The sequence below is a fragment of the Lithobates pipiens genome, unplaced genomic scaffold (assembly GCF_037356315.1).
Source record: "Lithobates pipiens isolate NorthernLeopardFrog02 unplaced genomic scaffold, aLitPip1_a1.2 Scaffold_92, whole genome shotgun sequence".
Lineage (NCBI taxonomy): Eukaryota > Metazoa > Chordata > Amphibia > Anura > Ranidae > Lithobates > Lithobates pipiens.
This window is the reverse complement of record NW_027507915.1, coordinates 660,342-675,000: the sequence shown is the minus strand read 5'-3', so window position 1 is coordinate 675,000 and position 14,659 is coordinate 660,342. Positions and strand designations below refer to the sequence as shown.

Sequence of the window (14,659 nt, the reverse complement as noted above, 5' to 3'; positions counted from 1 at the left end):
ACTTTGATAGGCTGCACAGACAACCAAAGGGTGGGCTGGGGTGGTGGGAACTGTTCCTTTGGGACCTGGAGGCAGACTCGGTTGCTGATTCTGGTTTTCAGAGTGCAATTTAATTGTGTTGGGCTATTACCTGTTACCATTACATAATGGGGCTTCATCTTGTTTGTGTTATAGAATAGTTAAATGTTTTACTTTTTCTTTGTTCAATCTGCCACATTGCCTTTCTCTTATTAAGAACTACTCTGTTTCCCCAGAAAAAAAAACCTAGCATGATTGTTGGTGATGGCTGCAATATAAGCCCTATCCCCCAAATAAGCCCTAGTTAAAGTCCTTGTAAGTCTTATTTTCAGGGTAGGGCTTATTTTCGGGGAAACAGGGTAGGGCTTATTTGGGGGGTAGGGCTTATATCGCAGCCATCACCGACAATTACGCTAGGTCTTATTTTCGGGGAAACACTACATAGGAAGTACACATTCACTATAGGGCCCAATTCTGACCAAGACAGACAGTGAGCTGTCTGGAGGCCTGTCCCCCTGAAGCGCCTTACCTCTTCCCCCAATAGGCCCTTACTGCCCAGAGGGTAGAAACTCTCCAATCGGAGACTTAGTTTAACCCCTCACTACTACTTTCTCCTCTTTTTCCCTTTTCTAGGCCCTTTGGGTACTCTTTTGAGCTCTCCTTTCCTCTCTCCCGTCCCCTCAAGCTTCTCCCTCTACCTTACCTCTTCTTCTCTTGACGCTTCTCCCTTATTGGGGCTTCGGCGGAGTACGGCAATCCAGTCCTATCCCATCAACATGACTCTAAAATTTATCTCCTGGAACGTTAAGTGCTTGAACATTCCCAAAAAAAGAACTAGCTGCCTCACAGAACTGTGGAGACAAAAGCCCCACGTAGTCTTCTTACAAGAGACCCATTTCAGATCAGATCAAATTCCAAAACTTTATAACAAACACTTCCCGATAGCATACCACAGTACTTCACCCAACTCCAACTTCAAAGGCACGTGTATCCTTCTAGCCAAAACAGTACCTTGGCAGCTGATTGACCTCCACGCGGGAGGGTAGATACCTTTTTGTCAAAGGATCTCCTCACTCTCAAACCTTTACCCTAGCAAACCTGTATCTGCCAAATATAGTCCAACTTTCAGCCCTCGATGCATGTCTGGACGCCCTGGCCTCTTTCACTGAAGGAACACAAATAAACAACCTCACCATTGACCCTCATAGGGACTCCTCCAGGGGCTCTTCTGCCTTGTGTCTAAGAGCTCGGGGCCGGATTAGGATTCCCATCACCTGATATATATTTGGTGTATCCTCCACCCGCAAGAGAGGGATTACACCTTATTTTCCACAGTACATGGTTCCTATTCAAGGATAGATCTAATGTGATTGAAATGATTAAATTAAAATTAAATGATCTAACCAAGTTGTCGGAAAATCCGACCGTGTTTGGGCTACATCTGACCTTTTCCATCGGAATGTCCGACCAACAAAGTTTGAGAGCTGGATATAAAAAATTTCTGACAACATGATCCGATGGGACTTTGTCTGATCGTTTTTAGAGAATTCTGATCGGACAAAGTGCCACGCATGCTCAGATCAAATTACGAGACCAAAGCTATTGGCTACTAGTCGCAGCATAGTCCCGTCGCAACGAACGTAGGTCGTCATGTTCCGAACGATCGGATTTTCTGACAACTTTGTCCGACCGTGTGTATGCAACACCAGTTTCGGATAAAATCCGTTGGAAAAAATCTGACGGATTTTGTTGTCGGAATGTCCGACCGTGTGTACAGGGGCTTACAGGAAGAATTTCCCTTCCTAGGGGTAGATTTTATCTCACTTCCTGTTGTCTCCTTCCGTTTGCATGTAGGAGACGTTTGTCAGTTGGATGTTTGAAAGTAGGGGCTTGCCCTATATGCTCTGCAGAAATTTGAGCCTAAGATATTGCCACAACACTGTAAGCCCTCAAAGTGACTCTTGGTGAGTGCTGGAACGCCCTGCTGTGAACTATTATATCAAGAATTGTAATTACATGCCCCTGTTTACCAGGGCCAGAAAAGTTGGGCCTTTGGTGGTGTGGTGGTGTTGCAACAACACTGTAAGCCCTCACAGTTACACTTGGTGGGCGCAGGAACGGGCCCCGCTGTGAAATATTATATCAAAAATTGTAATTACACACCCCTGTTGAACAGGGGCAGACAAATTGGGTCTTAGGCAGTGGCAGTGGTGCCACAACACTGTAACTCCTCACAGATTCTGTTGTTGAGTGCAGGAACGAGCCCTGCTGTGAAATATTAGATCAAAATTTTTAATTACACGCCCCTGTTTAACAGGGGCAGAAAAATTGGGCCTTAGGCGGCAGCGATGGTGGTGGTGGTGAAACAACACTGCAAAAGCCGCACAGATGCTCTTGTTGAGCGCAGGAATGGGCCCTGCTGTGAAATAGTATATCAAAAATTTTAATTACACGTCCCTGTTAAACACGGGCAGAAAAATTGAGCTTTGGGCACTGGTGCTGGTGTCAGAACACTGCAACCCCTCACAGATACTCTAGTTGAGCGCAGGAACGTGCTCTGCTGTGAAATATTACAGCAAAAATTGTAATTATACGCCCCTGTTAAACAAGGACAGAAAAAGCTTAGAAGCTATCAACATGAACATTGAGGAGGAAAAGGATAGTCACTCAGCATAACATGATAGTCACTCAAGCATCAGCATAGGCAGTCTTCAAAGGATCTCACATTCATAAAAAAATGAATCGGTTACATCAGCATCAGGTGCTTGGTAGCTGGAGATCCAAGACTGATTCATTTTTATGAAGGTGAGCCGATCAACCGAGTCTGTGGACAGGCGCACTCTGTGATCGGTTACAAAGCCTCCAGCAGCACTGAATGTGTGTTCAGATAGAACGCTGGATGCAGGGCAGGCCAGTAGCTCAAGTGCATACTGTACAAGCTCTGGCCAGTGATTCATCCTCAAGACCCGGTAACCCAGTGGATTTTTGGTTGGAAAGGTCTCCAAGTCTGATCTTGCCCCAAGGTATTTCTGCACCATGTAAATCAGATTCTGGCGACGGTTGCTGGAACTGATCATACCTTGGGGCAGCGGACTAAAAAATTGTCTGAACGCATCAGTCAGATGGCCACCTTCTCCACCGCTCCTTCTGTGACTGACCGAAGCCTCAGCAACACCTTCTCCAGGAGGACCAGGAAATTGCAACCTCCCGGGCTCTGGAAATGCATTGCACAAACCTTTCTGCAAGGCCTCCCGAAGATGTTTCATCCTCTGCTCCCTCTGCAAAGGCTGGATAAGTGCCGCAACTTTACCCTTTTAATGTGGATCAAGAAGGGTTGCCAGCCACTACTGATCCCTCTCCTTGATACTACAAATCCGAGGGTCCTTTTGCAGGCTTTCGAGGATCAGGGAGGCCATGCAGCATAGGTTTGCTGAGGCATTTGGTCCGGAGTCCTCTGGGTCACTAAGGACGTCATGATCAGCAGCCACCTCCTCCCAGCCACGTACAAGTCCATGGGTTTCTGGGGACTGAAAACGATCTCTTGAAGACTGCTGCTGATGATGAGTGCCAGGCTCCACCTCCACTCTGACACAATCCTCCTCCTCCTCTGCCTCCTCCTCCTCTTTCTGTGTGATAGGCGGGCCTGCAGGAATAGTGTCTGGATAAAGGGGGCCTTGAGAGGTATGGAAGTCCTCCTCTTCCTCCCTCTGTTCTGCCTCAAGTGCCCTGTCCATTATTCCATGCAGCATGTGCTCCAACAGGAAGACAAGAGGGACAGTATCACTCATGCATGTACTGTCACTGCTCACCATCCTCATGGCCTCCTCAAATGGTGACAGGACAGTGCATGCATCCTTGATCATTAGCCACTGGCGTGGCAAAAAAAGCCAAGCTTCCCTCACCCTGTCCTTGTGCCATACTTGCACATGTACTCATTGATGACCCTCTGCTGCTTGTGCAGCCACTGCAGCATTGCCAACATTGAGTTTCACCTGGTAGGCATGTCACAGATGAGGCGGTTCTTGGGCAGGTTGCATTCCTTTTGAAGCTCAGCCAGCCGAGCACTGCCATTATATGACCGGCGGAAATGCCCACAGACTTTCCTGGCCTGCCTCTGGAGATCCTGTAAGCCATGTACCTGCACAAGAACCACTGCACCACCAAATTAAGGACCTGAGCTAAACGGGGGAACATGGGTCAAGTGTCCCTGTCGGAGGGGGGAGAGGAGGTTGGTGCCATTGTCGCAAGCCACCATTCCTGCCTGAAACTGGCATGGTGTTAACCACCTCTGAACCTGCCCCTGCAGAACTGCCAGAATCTCTGCCCCAGTGTGGCTCCTGTCCCCATAGCAGACCAACTCAAGCACCATGTGGCATCTTTTTGCCTGAGTGCTTGCGTAGCCCCTAGAACGCCTACGGAGCCCCGCTGGTTCCGAGGTCAAATCTGCAAGAGGCGCCATAGAGGAAGAAGAAGAGGAGGGGGTGGAGGAGAGAGGTGTGGCAGAATCACCACTATCAGCATTTTGGAGGAGTGGTGGTGGAACAAGCCCCAACATTACTGCAACCTGTCCTGTATCTTTCCCAGCTGCCAGCAGAGTTACCCAGTGCGCACCTTGCCGCTGACCGCCCTGTCCAACGAGGCCAAGACATTGCCTTTCATATGCTGGTAGAAAGCCGGAATGGCCTTCTGAAAAAAAATGGCGTTTAGGAACCTGCTACTGAGGTACTGCACATTCCACAGATTCTCGAAAAGGGGCATAGTGTACCAGCTGAAAAAGCAGCATTTGGCGTGCTAGCAATTTAGCCAAACTAGAATTCAGCCGCTGAGCTTGTGGATGGCGGGGACCGAATTTCTTTCAATGGTTTAGCAACTGGGGTAGGGAAATTTGCCTGCTACAATCGAATGTTGGTGTACCGCTAGCATATTTCCCGCAAGTGCTTTGGACACCTAATTCTACACCTTCATTCCTCTCAGTGCAGGTCTCTGAGAGGACTAAAGGTGTTGTGGGGTTGAGATCCCAGCTGATGAGGAGCAAGGAGAGGTCTGCCTTGTTCTTTGGTGTGGGTCTTTTAAGTACTGTTGCCAACAGACTGCATGGGAGCTCGACATATGTCTGGTCAAGCATGTGGTGCCCAAGCAGCTGCTGTTTTGGCCATGCTTGATATGTTTCAGACATATGTTGCAAACAGCAATGGTGTGATCTGATGCATACATCTCAAAAAAGGCCCACATGCGGAGCTCTGCGGTGTGATGCAGTCAGTTGGCTGTCCTTAAGCTGGCCCCTGGAGGGCATCTTTCTTGTCCTTCTTGGGCACCCCTCTCTCTGGGCACACGTTACTGCCTTCATCATCAACCTGGGTACCATCATCAGGGCCTTCAAAACGCTGTGCATCCTCCTGCAGCATGTACCTAATACTGTGTTTGAACATTTCAGGGAACTCCTCAGGACATGATGGTGGGGCTAGGGAAAGAGAGACAGATTCCATTGAGAAGATGGAATAGGCCACTTTGGCAGCTGCATTGGCAACCAAACTTGCCTTAGCCTGGGTGACAGAGGATGAGGAGGATGAGGACGGCTTTGTGATCCACTCTACCAACTCTTCTGCGTGTTGTAGCTCAACACGGCCAGCTGTAGAAAAAAGGGACAATCCTGCCACACAGCCACGTGCTGAAGATGCACCGTGTCCACGACCAGCACTGTTGGCTGTAGACACAGAGTCTGCTTGCCCTCTTTTAGTGGCCTGTGAGCATCTGCCTTTATTTGTTGGCCTTGCATACATGCTGTAAAATTATATAATCAAAACACCGCCTGAAGTTTACTAGAAAAATGTCACCAGGAATGGCCTGCAGTCACGTATAGGCTTGGCTAGACTAGAATGCAGTTGATAGATATGTAGGAGACTGTATATATATCATTATGCACTGCAGATCACTGAATCACCTGCCTGGCCTGCCTGCCTAAAAGTGTCATTGAATACGTACACCAGGAATGGCCTATAGTCAGGTATAGGCTTGGCTAGACTAGAATGCAGTGGATATATATGTAGGAGACAGCATATACAGTATATATATTATGTACTGCAGATCACTGAATCGCTTCCCCGAAAGTGTATTTGAAAACGTACACCAGCAATGGCCTGCAGTCAGATATAGGCTTGGCTAGACTAGAATGCAGTGGATATATATATATATATATATATATATATATATATATATATATATATATATATATATATATATATATATATATGTTGGAGACTGTATATATATTTAATGCACTGCAGATCACTGAATCATTTGCCTGCCTGCCTGAAAGTGTATTTGAGAACATACACCAGCAATGGCTTGCAGTCAAATATAGGATTGGCTAGACTGGAATGCAGTGGATATACTGTATATGTGTTGGAGACTGTATATATATTTTATGCACTGCAGATTACTGAATCACTTGCCTGCCTGCTTAAAAGTGTATTTGAAAACATACACTAGCAATGGCCTGCAGTCAGATATATGCTTGGCTAGAGTAGAATGTAGTGGATATATATGTAGGAGACGGTATATATATTTTATGCACTGCGGATCACTGAATCACTTGTTGCTTGCCTGAAAGTGTATTTGAAAACGTACACCTAAAATGGCCTGCAGTGAGATCTAGCTAAACTGGATACAGTGTGTGTATATATATATATATATATATATATATATAATATAATATATATATATATAAGAACCGTTTCAAGACTTCCTCCGATCCCCTCCACAGTATAATTACATCATCGATATACCTTTTATATAATGCTATGCCTGGTCTAAATTTGTCATAGCTCTATTCTTGTTCCCACTTACTTAAGAAAATGTTTGCCACACTAGGTGCATACTTTGCACCCAATGATATGCCTTTATGTTGGCGAAAGTACGATTTATCGTGCCAAAAGTAATTGCTCTTAATGGCCAGTTCTAAGGCTTCGATAATAAACTTCTCTTGTGGACCTTCTAGTTCTGATGATCCTTTTAGGACCCATTCCACTGCCTTCAAGGCATTATCTTGTCTAATATTTGTGTAGAGTGAATCTACGTCTATACTGCATCTGGAATATGCAGTTCAGCTTTGGGCTCCAGTTCACAAAAAGGATATCGGGGAACTGGAGAAAGTGCAGAGAAGGGCAACCAAACTGATAAGAGGCATGGAGGAGCTCGGCTATGAGGAAAGATTAGAGGAACTGAATGTATTCTCTCTTGAGAACAGGAGATTAAGGGGGATATGATCAACACATAAAAATACATAAGGGGGATATGATCACCATGTATAAATACATAAGGGGGATATGATCACCATGTATAAATACATAACAGATTAAATAATATACCCTGATTTGGGTTATTTTCACCTAAGAAATGTAGCAGAATACAATACATATTATATAAGGAAATACATTTATGAAGAAAGATTATTTATTTGCAAAATTTTAAAACAGAAACAAAAAAAACACAATAATTTTTTCAAAATTTTCAATCTTTTTTTTATTTATTTAGCAAAAAATAAAAACCTCAGCAGTGATAAAATATCACCAAAAGAAAGCTCTATTTATGTGAAGAAAGAAAAAGGATTTTTTTATATTGTGAAAGATAATGTTACGCCGAGTAAATTGATACCCAACATTTCACGCTTCAAAATTGCGCCCCGCAACTTTTACCCTTAAAAATCTCCATAAGCGACATTTAAAAAATTCTACAAGGTTGCATGTTTTGAGTTACAGAGGAGGTCTAGGGTTAGGATTATTGCTCTCACTCTAACGATCGCGGCAATACCTCACCCTGTGTGGTTTAAACACTGTTTTCATATGCGCATGCTACTCATGTATGCGTTCGCTCCTGCGTGTGAGTTTGGCGGGATGGGGCGCGTTTACATTTTTATTTAATTTTTTTACTTATTTATTTGACCTTTTATTTTTTATTTTTATACTATTAAAAAAAAAAAGAAAATGTGTCACTTTTATTCCTATTACAAGGAATGTAATAGAAAAAAATTGAAAAAACATGACAGGACCTCTTAAATATGAGATCTGGGGGGTCAAAATGACCTCAGCTCTCATATTTACACTAAAATAAAAAAAAAATGAAAAAAAAAAATAATTAAATGTCATTTGAGAAAAAAAAAATGTCCATTTAACCACTTTCAGACCGGACCATTTTGCTGGTAAATGACCAGAGGTCTTTTTACACTTTGGCACTGCGCTGCTTTAACTGGTAATTGCGCGGTCATGCAATGTTGTACCCAAACAAAATTTGCGTCCTTTTCTTCCCACAAATAGAGCTTTCTTTTGATGGTATTTGATTGCCTCTGCGATTTTTATTTTTTGCGATATAAACGTAAAAAGACCGCAAATTTTGAAAAAAAATGATATTTTCTACTTTTTGTTATTAGAAAAATCCAATAAACTCAATTTTAGTCATACATTTAGGCCAAAATGTATTCAGCCACATGTCTTTGGTAAAAAAAAAGTCAATAATTGTATATTTATTGGTTTGCGCAAAAGTTGTCACATCTACAAACTAAGGTACGTTTTCTGGAATTTACGCAGCTTTTAGTTTACGACTGCCTATCTCATTTCTTGAGGTGCTAAAATGGCAGGGCAGTACAAAACCCCCCCAAATGACCCCATTTTGGAAAGTAGACCCCCTAAGGAAATTGATAAGAGGCATGTTGAGCCCATTGAATATTTTATTTTTTTGCCTCAAGCGATTGAATAATGACAAAAAAAAATTTTTTTTTTTTTTTTACACAAAGTTGTCACTAAATGATATATTGCTCACACATGCTATGGGCATATGTGAAATGACACCCCAAAATAAATTCTGCTGCTTCTCCTGAGTACGGGGATACCACATATGTGGGACTTTTTGGGAGCCTAGCCGTGTACGGGGCCCCGAAAACCAAGCACCGCCTTCAGGCTTTCTAAGGGCGTAAATTTTTGAGTTCACTTCTCACTACCTATCACAGTTTTGAAGGCCATAAAATGCCAAGATGGCACAAAACCCCCACAAATGACCCCATTTTAGAAAGTAGACACCCCAAGCTATTTGCTGAGAGGCATGTTGAGTTCATGGAATATTTTATATTTTGCCAAAAGTTGCGGGAAAATTACAAACTTTTTTTTTTTTTTTTTTTTTTTCACAAAGTTGTCACTAAATGATATATTGCTCACACATGCCATGGGCATATGTGAAATGACACCCCAAAATAAATTCTGCTGCTTCTCCTGAGTACGGGGATACCACATATGTGGGACTTTTTGGGAGCCTAGCCGCGTACGGGGCCCCGAAAACCAAGCACCGCCTTCAGGCTTTCTAAGGGCGTAAATTTTTGAGTTCACTTCTCACTACCTATTACAGTTTTGAAGGCCATAAAATGCCAAGATGGCACAAAACCCCCACAAATGACCCCATTTTAGAAAGTAGACACCCCAAGCTATTTGCTGAGAGGCATGTTGAGTCCATGGAATATTTTATATTTTGCCACAAGTTGCGGGAAAATTACAAACTTTTTTTTTTTTTTTTTTTTTTTCACAAAGTTGTCACTAAATGATATATTGCTCACGCATGCCATGGGCATATGTGAAATGACACCCCAAAATAAATTCTGCTGCTTCTCCTGAGTACGGGGATACCACATATGTGGGACTTTTTGGGAGCCTAGCCGCGTACGGGGCCCCGAAAACCAAGCACCGCCTTCAGGCTTTCTAAGGGCGTTACAGTTTTGAAGGCCATAAAATGCCAAGATGGCACAAACCCCCCCCAAATGACCCCATTTTGGAAAGTAGACACCCCTAAATTTAGGGGTACACTAGTGAGACTAGGTAATAAATGGCGGGTGCCCTGAAACTATAAAAAAATAACTAACCAACCAGCGTCACCTGTAACAGTTATATGGTGATCACTGGTGAAAGGGTTAACTAGGGGGCAATCAGGGGGCTTTATGCGGTAGTATATGGGGGTCCCTGGCGCTATAAAAAGCTGCGGCGAACCTAAATACCTACCTGCCTAACTAGCGTCACCTGTGACACTAATACAGCGATCAGAAAAACGATCGCTTATTAGGCTGGGTTCACACTGGAGCGATGCGGGAACGCCACGAATGCGCGGCGGGTTCCCGCATCGCATGCCTCCCGGCGGCAGTTCACACTGCCCTATGCGAACTGCTGGGAGTGTCAGTGAAATGTTACTGACACCCCCAGATCAGTTCGCATATCGCAGTGCGATCTGCAAACTCGGATCGCATGGTGTGAACACCCATGCGATCCGATTCTGCTGCGGGCCAAAAAAAGGGTCCCGTGCGAATTTGCGGCGGGTGCGGCGGGTGCGGCGGGTGCGGCGAATGGCTGAACTCGAATCGCACAGAGATCGGATGTGATTTGCACTGCAGTGCGGTGCGAATCACATCCGTTCTCAAACCGCTGCAATGTGAACCCAGCCTTAGTGACACTGGCGACGGGGGGTGATCACGGGGTTAAACCTTTATTGGGGGGGGTTAGGGGGGTACCTTAGAACTAAAGGGGGCTAACCCTAACTGCCCTAACAGTTATTAGTCACAAATGACACCCGCCGGGTGATCAGGGGGTTAAACCTTTATTAGGTAATAAATGGCGGGTGCCCTGAAACTATAAAAAAATAACTAACCAACCAGCGTCACCTGTAACAGTTATATGGTGATCACAGGTGAAAGGGTTAACTAGGGGGCAATCAGGGGGCTTTATGCGGTAGTATATGGGGGTCCCTGGCGCTATAAAAAGCTGCGGCGAACCTAAATACCTACCTGCCTAACTAGCGTCACCTGTGACACTAATACGGCGATCAGAAAAATGATCGCTTATTAGGCTGGGTTCACACTGGAGCGATGCGGAAACGCCGCGAATCCGCGGCGGGTTCCCGCATCGCATGCCTCCCGGCGGCAGTTCACACTGCCCTATGCGAACTGCTGGGAGTGTCAGTGAAATGTTACTGACACCCCCAGATCAGTTCGCATATCGCAGTGCGATCTGCAAACTCGGATCGCATGGTGTGAACACCCATGCGATCCGATTCTGCTGCGGGCCAAAAAAAGGGTCCCGTGCGAATTTGCGGCGGGTGCGGCGGGTGTGGCGGGTGCGGCGAATGGCTGAACTCGAATCGCACAGAGATCGGATGTGATTTGCACTGCAGTGCGGTGCGAATCACATTCGTTCTCATAAACCGCTGCAATGTGAACCCAGCCTTAGTGACACTGGCGACGGGGGGTGATCACGGGGTTAAACCTTTATTGGGGGGGGTTAGGGGGGCACATTAGAACTAAAGGGGGCTAACTCTAACTGCCCTAACAGTTATTACAGTCACAAATGACACCAATGCAAAAAAAAAAAAAAAAAATGACATTGGTGTCACTGTGACTGGGGGGCAGGGGTAATTGGGGGGGGTGATCGGGGGGTAAAGGGGGGGTGTGAGTGTGCCTGGCATGTTCTACTGTATGTGGGGTGTGTTGGTGCAACTCACCGATCCGCTCTCCTCCGTGTCGGAACGAAAAATACCGACACGGAGGAGAGAATACATCACTTCCTCTCCTGTGTTTACATTACAGGAGAGGAAGTGATGTCACCGGGGATTTCCATTCGTCGAGAGCGATCGCGAGGGGGTGGCCATGAATGAATGGCCGCCCCCTCATCCCGGATCGCTCTCGACGGAATGCCGACCGCCGCAGGCACCGGGGGGGGGCCCGATCGGGCCCCCCACCCGCGGGCAGGCAGGGACTTATATATACGCCCATATGCCTGCCCGTGCCATTCTGCCGACGTATATCGTCGTGCGGCGGTCGGCAAGTGGTTAAGAGTTATGGGCGGAAGTAACATTTTGACGTCACTTCCGCCCCACAGTGGTATGGAGGCGGGTGGGGGGGGCATCTTCCCCTCACTTGTCTCCATGCCTAACTGGAAGAAGGATCTGATCGCCTCCGCCACTGCCACTTTTATCTGAAAGAGGACCGCCCGATGAAGAAGAGGATACCGGGGTTATGGTAGCTGCCATAACAACGATATTCCTCTTCAAAGTAGCGGCATAAAACGACGGCGGGCGCTCCGTAAGTGGTTAATTTGTGATGCTAAGTAATTTATATGGAATGTGCTAATAATAACAAGAAAACCAGTAAAATGGATCCCCTGCAACCAGCAACAATAGACTTCCTCTCTCAGCAACAATAGAAACCTTCAGCAACAATAAATCCCCAAGCAACAATAGATTTGAACAACAAAAATAAATTCTCCCAGCAACAATAGATCCATTTCAGCAAATATAGAACCCGCCCAACAGCAACAATACAGCTACCAACACCTACAGTACACTTCCTCTGCAACAATAGACCTTCCAGCAACAATAGTTTCCCCCGCAACAATATAGCCCACCAGCAAGAACAGATCAACTCCAGCAACTATAAACCCCCACTGGAAACAATAGATCTCCTATCAGCCAGTATGAATAAATCTTCTAGCAGGCAGCAACAGTAGATCCCTTCCTAAATTGTCAACCCTTCCCAGCAACCAAGAAACCCCAAACAACGGAAAAAAGCCCCCCAGCAGCCATAGACTTCCCCAGCAAAAATAGACTCCCTCCCCCCACCCGCAATAATTGATGCCCCCAATAACAATAGATCCCTAAGCAGCCAGCTTTAATAGCCCTTTAGGACACCCCAGCGCCCGTTGTCATTACATACATTTAGTGCAGGAGGTGCCGGAACTTTGTTCCTCCACGTTCCTGCTTAAAAAAAGCCCTATTTATTATTATTATTATTATTATTATTATTTTGGTGGGTAGTATACATGTATATATACACTGTATATGTCATTGTTAATTTACATCTGCAGAAGCCAGTTTCCCGGCTGTCATCTTTATCCTCTTTCTTCACTACTATGTGTCCCATGCCCTGAACAAGTAAAGAGATAAAGATTTCTGACTTTACAGATAAGCAGACTTGTTCCCGGCTTAGTGATCGGTGGACAGATTGGACAACTTGGAGGGGGGGGGGGGGGCTGCACATATACTGATAACACCTATCACCCCAAATGGCCAATAAGCACCAAGCCCTGATGCCATGTGACTTATTCATGACATACTGTATGGCCACCCTTAGCCCTTGTACACACGGTCGGAGAATCCGACGGAATGTGTCCTATCAGACCGTGTTTTCGGATAATCCGACTGTGTGTGGTCTGCATCGGACTGTTTCCGTCGGAATATCCGTCGGACCAAATTTTCCAGCATGTTGGAAATATTTTCCGACCAACTGCTCCGATAGGACATAGTCCGATCATGTGTAGCGAATTTTGATCAGACCAAGTGCCACGCATGCTCAGATCAAATTCCTACATCAAAGCTATTGGCTACTAGCGTGAATGTAGTCCCATCGTAACAAAATTACGTCATCACGTTCTGAACGATCGGATTTTCCGACAACTTTGTCCGACCGCGTATATGCAGCAGTTTCGGACAAGATCCGACGGGCAAAATCCGACGGATTTGGTTGTCGAAATCTCCGACCGTGTGTACAGGGGCTAACACGCAATGATAAGATTTTGAGAAGGCAGTTCATTACAATCACTAATAAAGCTAAAAATGCGCTAAAACATCTACAAATCCATTCCATACATTATATCGGGAGTCCTTCTTCTTCTTCTGGGGTGCGCTGGTCCTCATTGCCTGGTGGAGATAATAAGTTCTCCCTAAATATATTTTGTATGATCTCCCCAATAGACTGTCTCAGCTTCTGCTTCATATCTCTCCCCATGAAGACGTAGAGTATTGGGTTGACGCAACTATTGAATGCGGCCAGAGACTGTGAGAGAAAGGCCAAGATGAGCACTACATGATTAACAGTGTATAGCAGGGTTACTCTGAAGATGTGGTAGGGGGCCCAGGTGATGAAAAACACGACAATAACACTTATTGACATCTTGATGGTTTTTCTACCTACTTCAGAAAATCTGATATTTTTTACTGCAAAAGCCAGATGAATGTAACAGATACAAATGATAATAAGAGGGATCAGAAATCCACACATTGCACACGTGAGATAGAAGGGCTTTATTATGTGATCTTCTGAATAGCAGACGGTGATGTTATGAAAGGTGTCATATTTTCTGTAGATGGCGGTAGGCAGACACATCACAAAGGACAACATCCAAATAGCCAAGCATATCATCCACGCCATTTTGATTCTTCGGTGATTTTGGGCCCACACGGGACGGACAACCAGAATCCATCGGTCAATGCTGATGGCCACCAGTGTGACACTGGTGTACATGTTTAGGGAAACAATGAAGGGTAAAATCTTGCAGAGGGCAGGACCGTACAGCCAGTCTTGGTAGAAGGACTGCACTACAAGGAATGGAAGACACAAGCAGCACATGATATCGGCCAGAGCAAGGTTCCCAAACCAAACAGTGGTCACGGTCCGCTCCATCTTCACTCCAGTAACCCAAAGCACCAGAGCATTGCCGGGGAGGCCCACAAGAGTGGTGAGAGAAAAAGCCAGGGCTGTGATCAAATGAATATAGTTGTAATCCGCGGTTGGTTCCATTTCACTGCTGACATTGAACATCTTGTTTACCTGTAAAGACAT

The 14,659-nt window shown here is 45.4% G+C and overlaps 1 pseudogene; it reads right to left on the bottom strand.

Annotated features, from left to right (window-relative positions):
* Positions 1-13,687: 13,687 nt before the first annotated feature.
* LOC143973690 (C3a anaphylatoxin chemotactic receptor pseudogene) lies at positions 13,688-14,659 on the bottom strand (annotated as a pseudogene).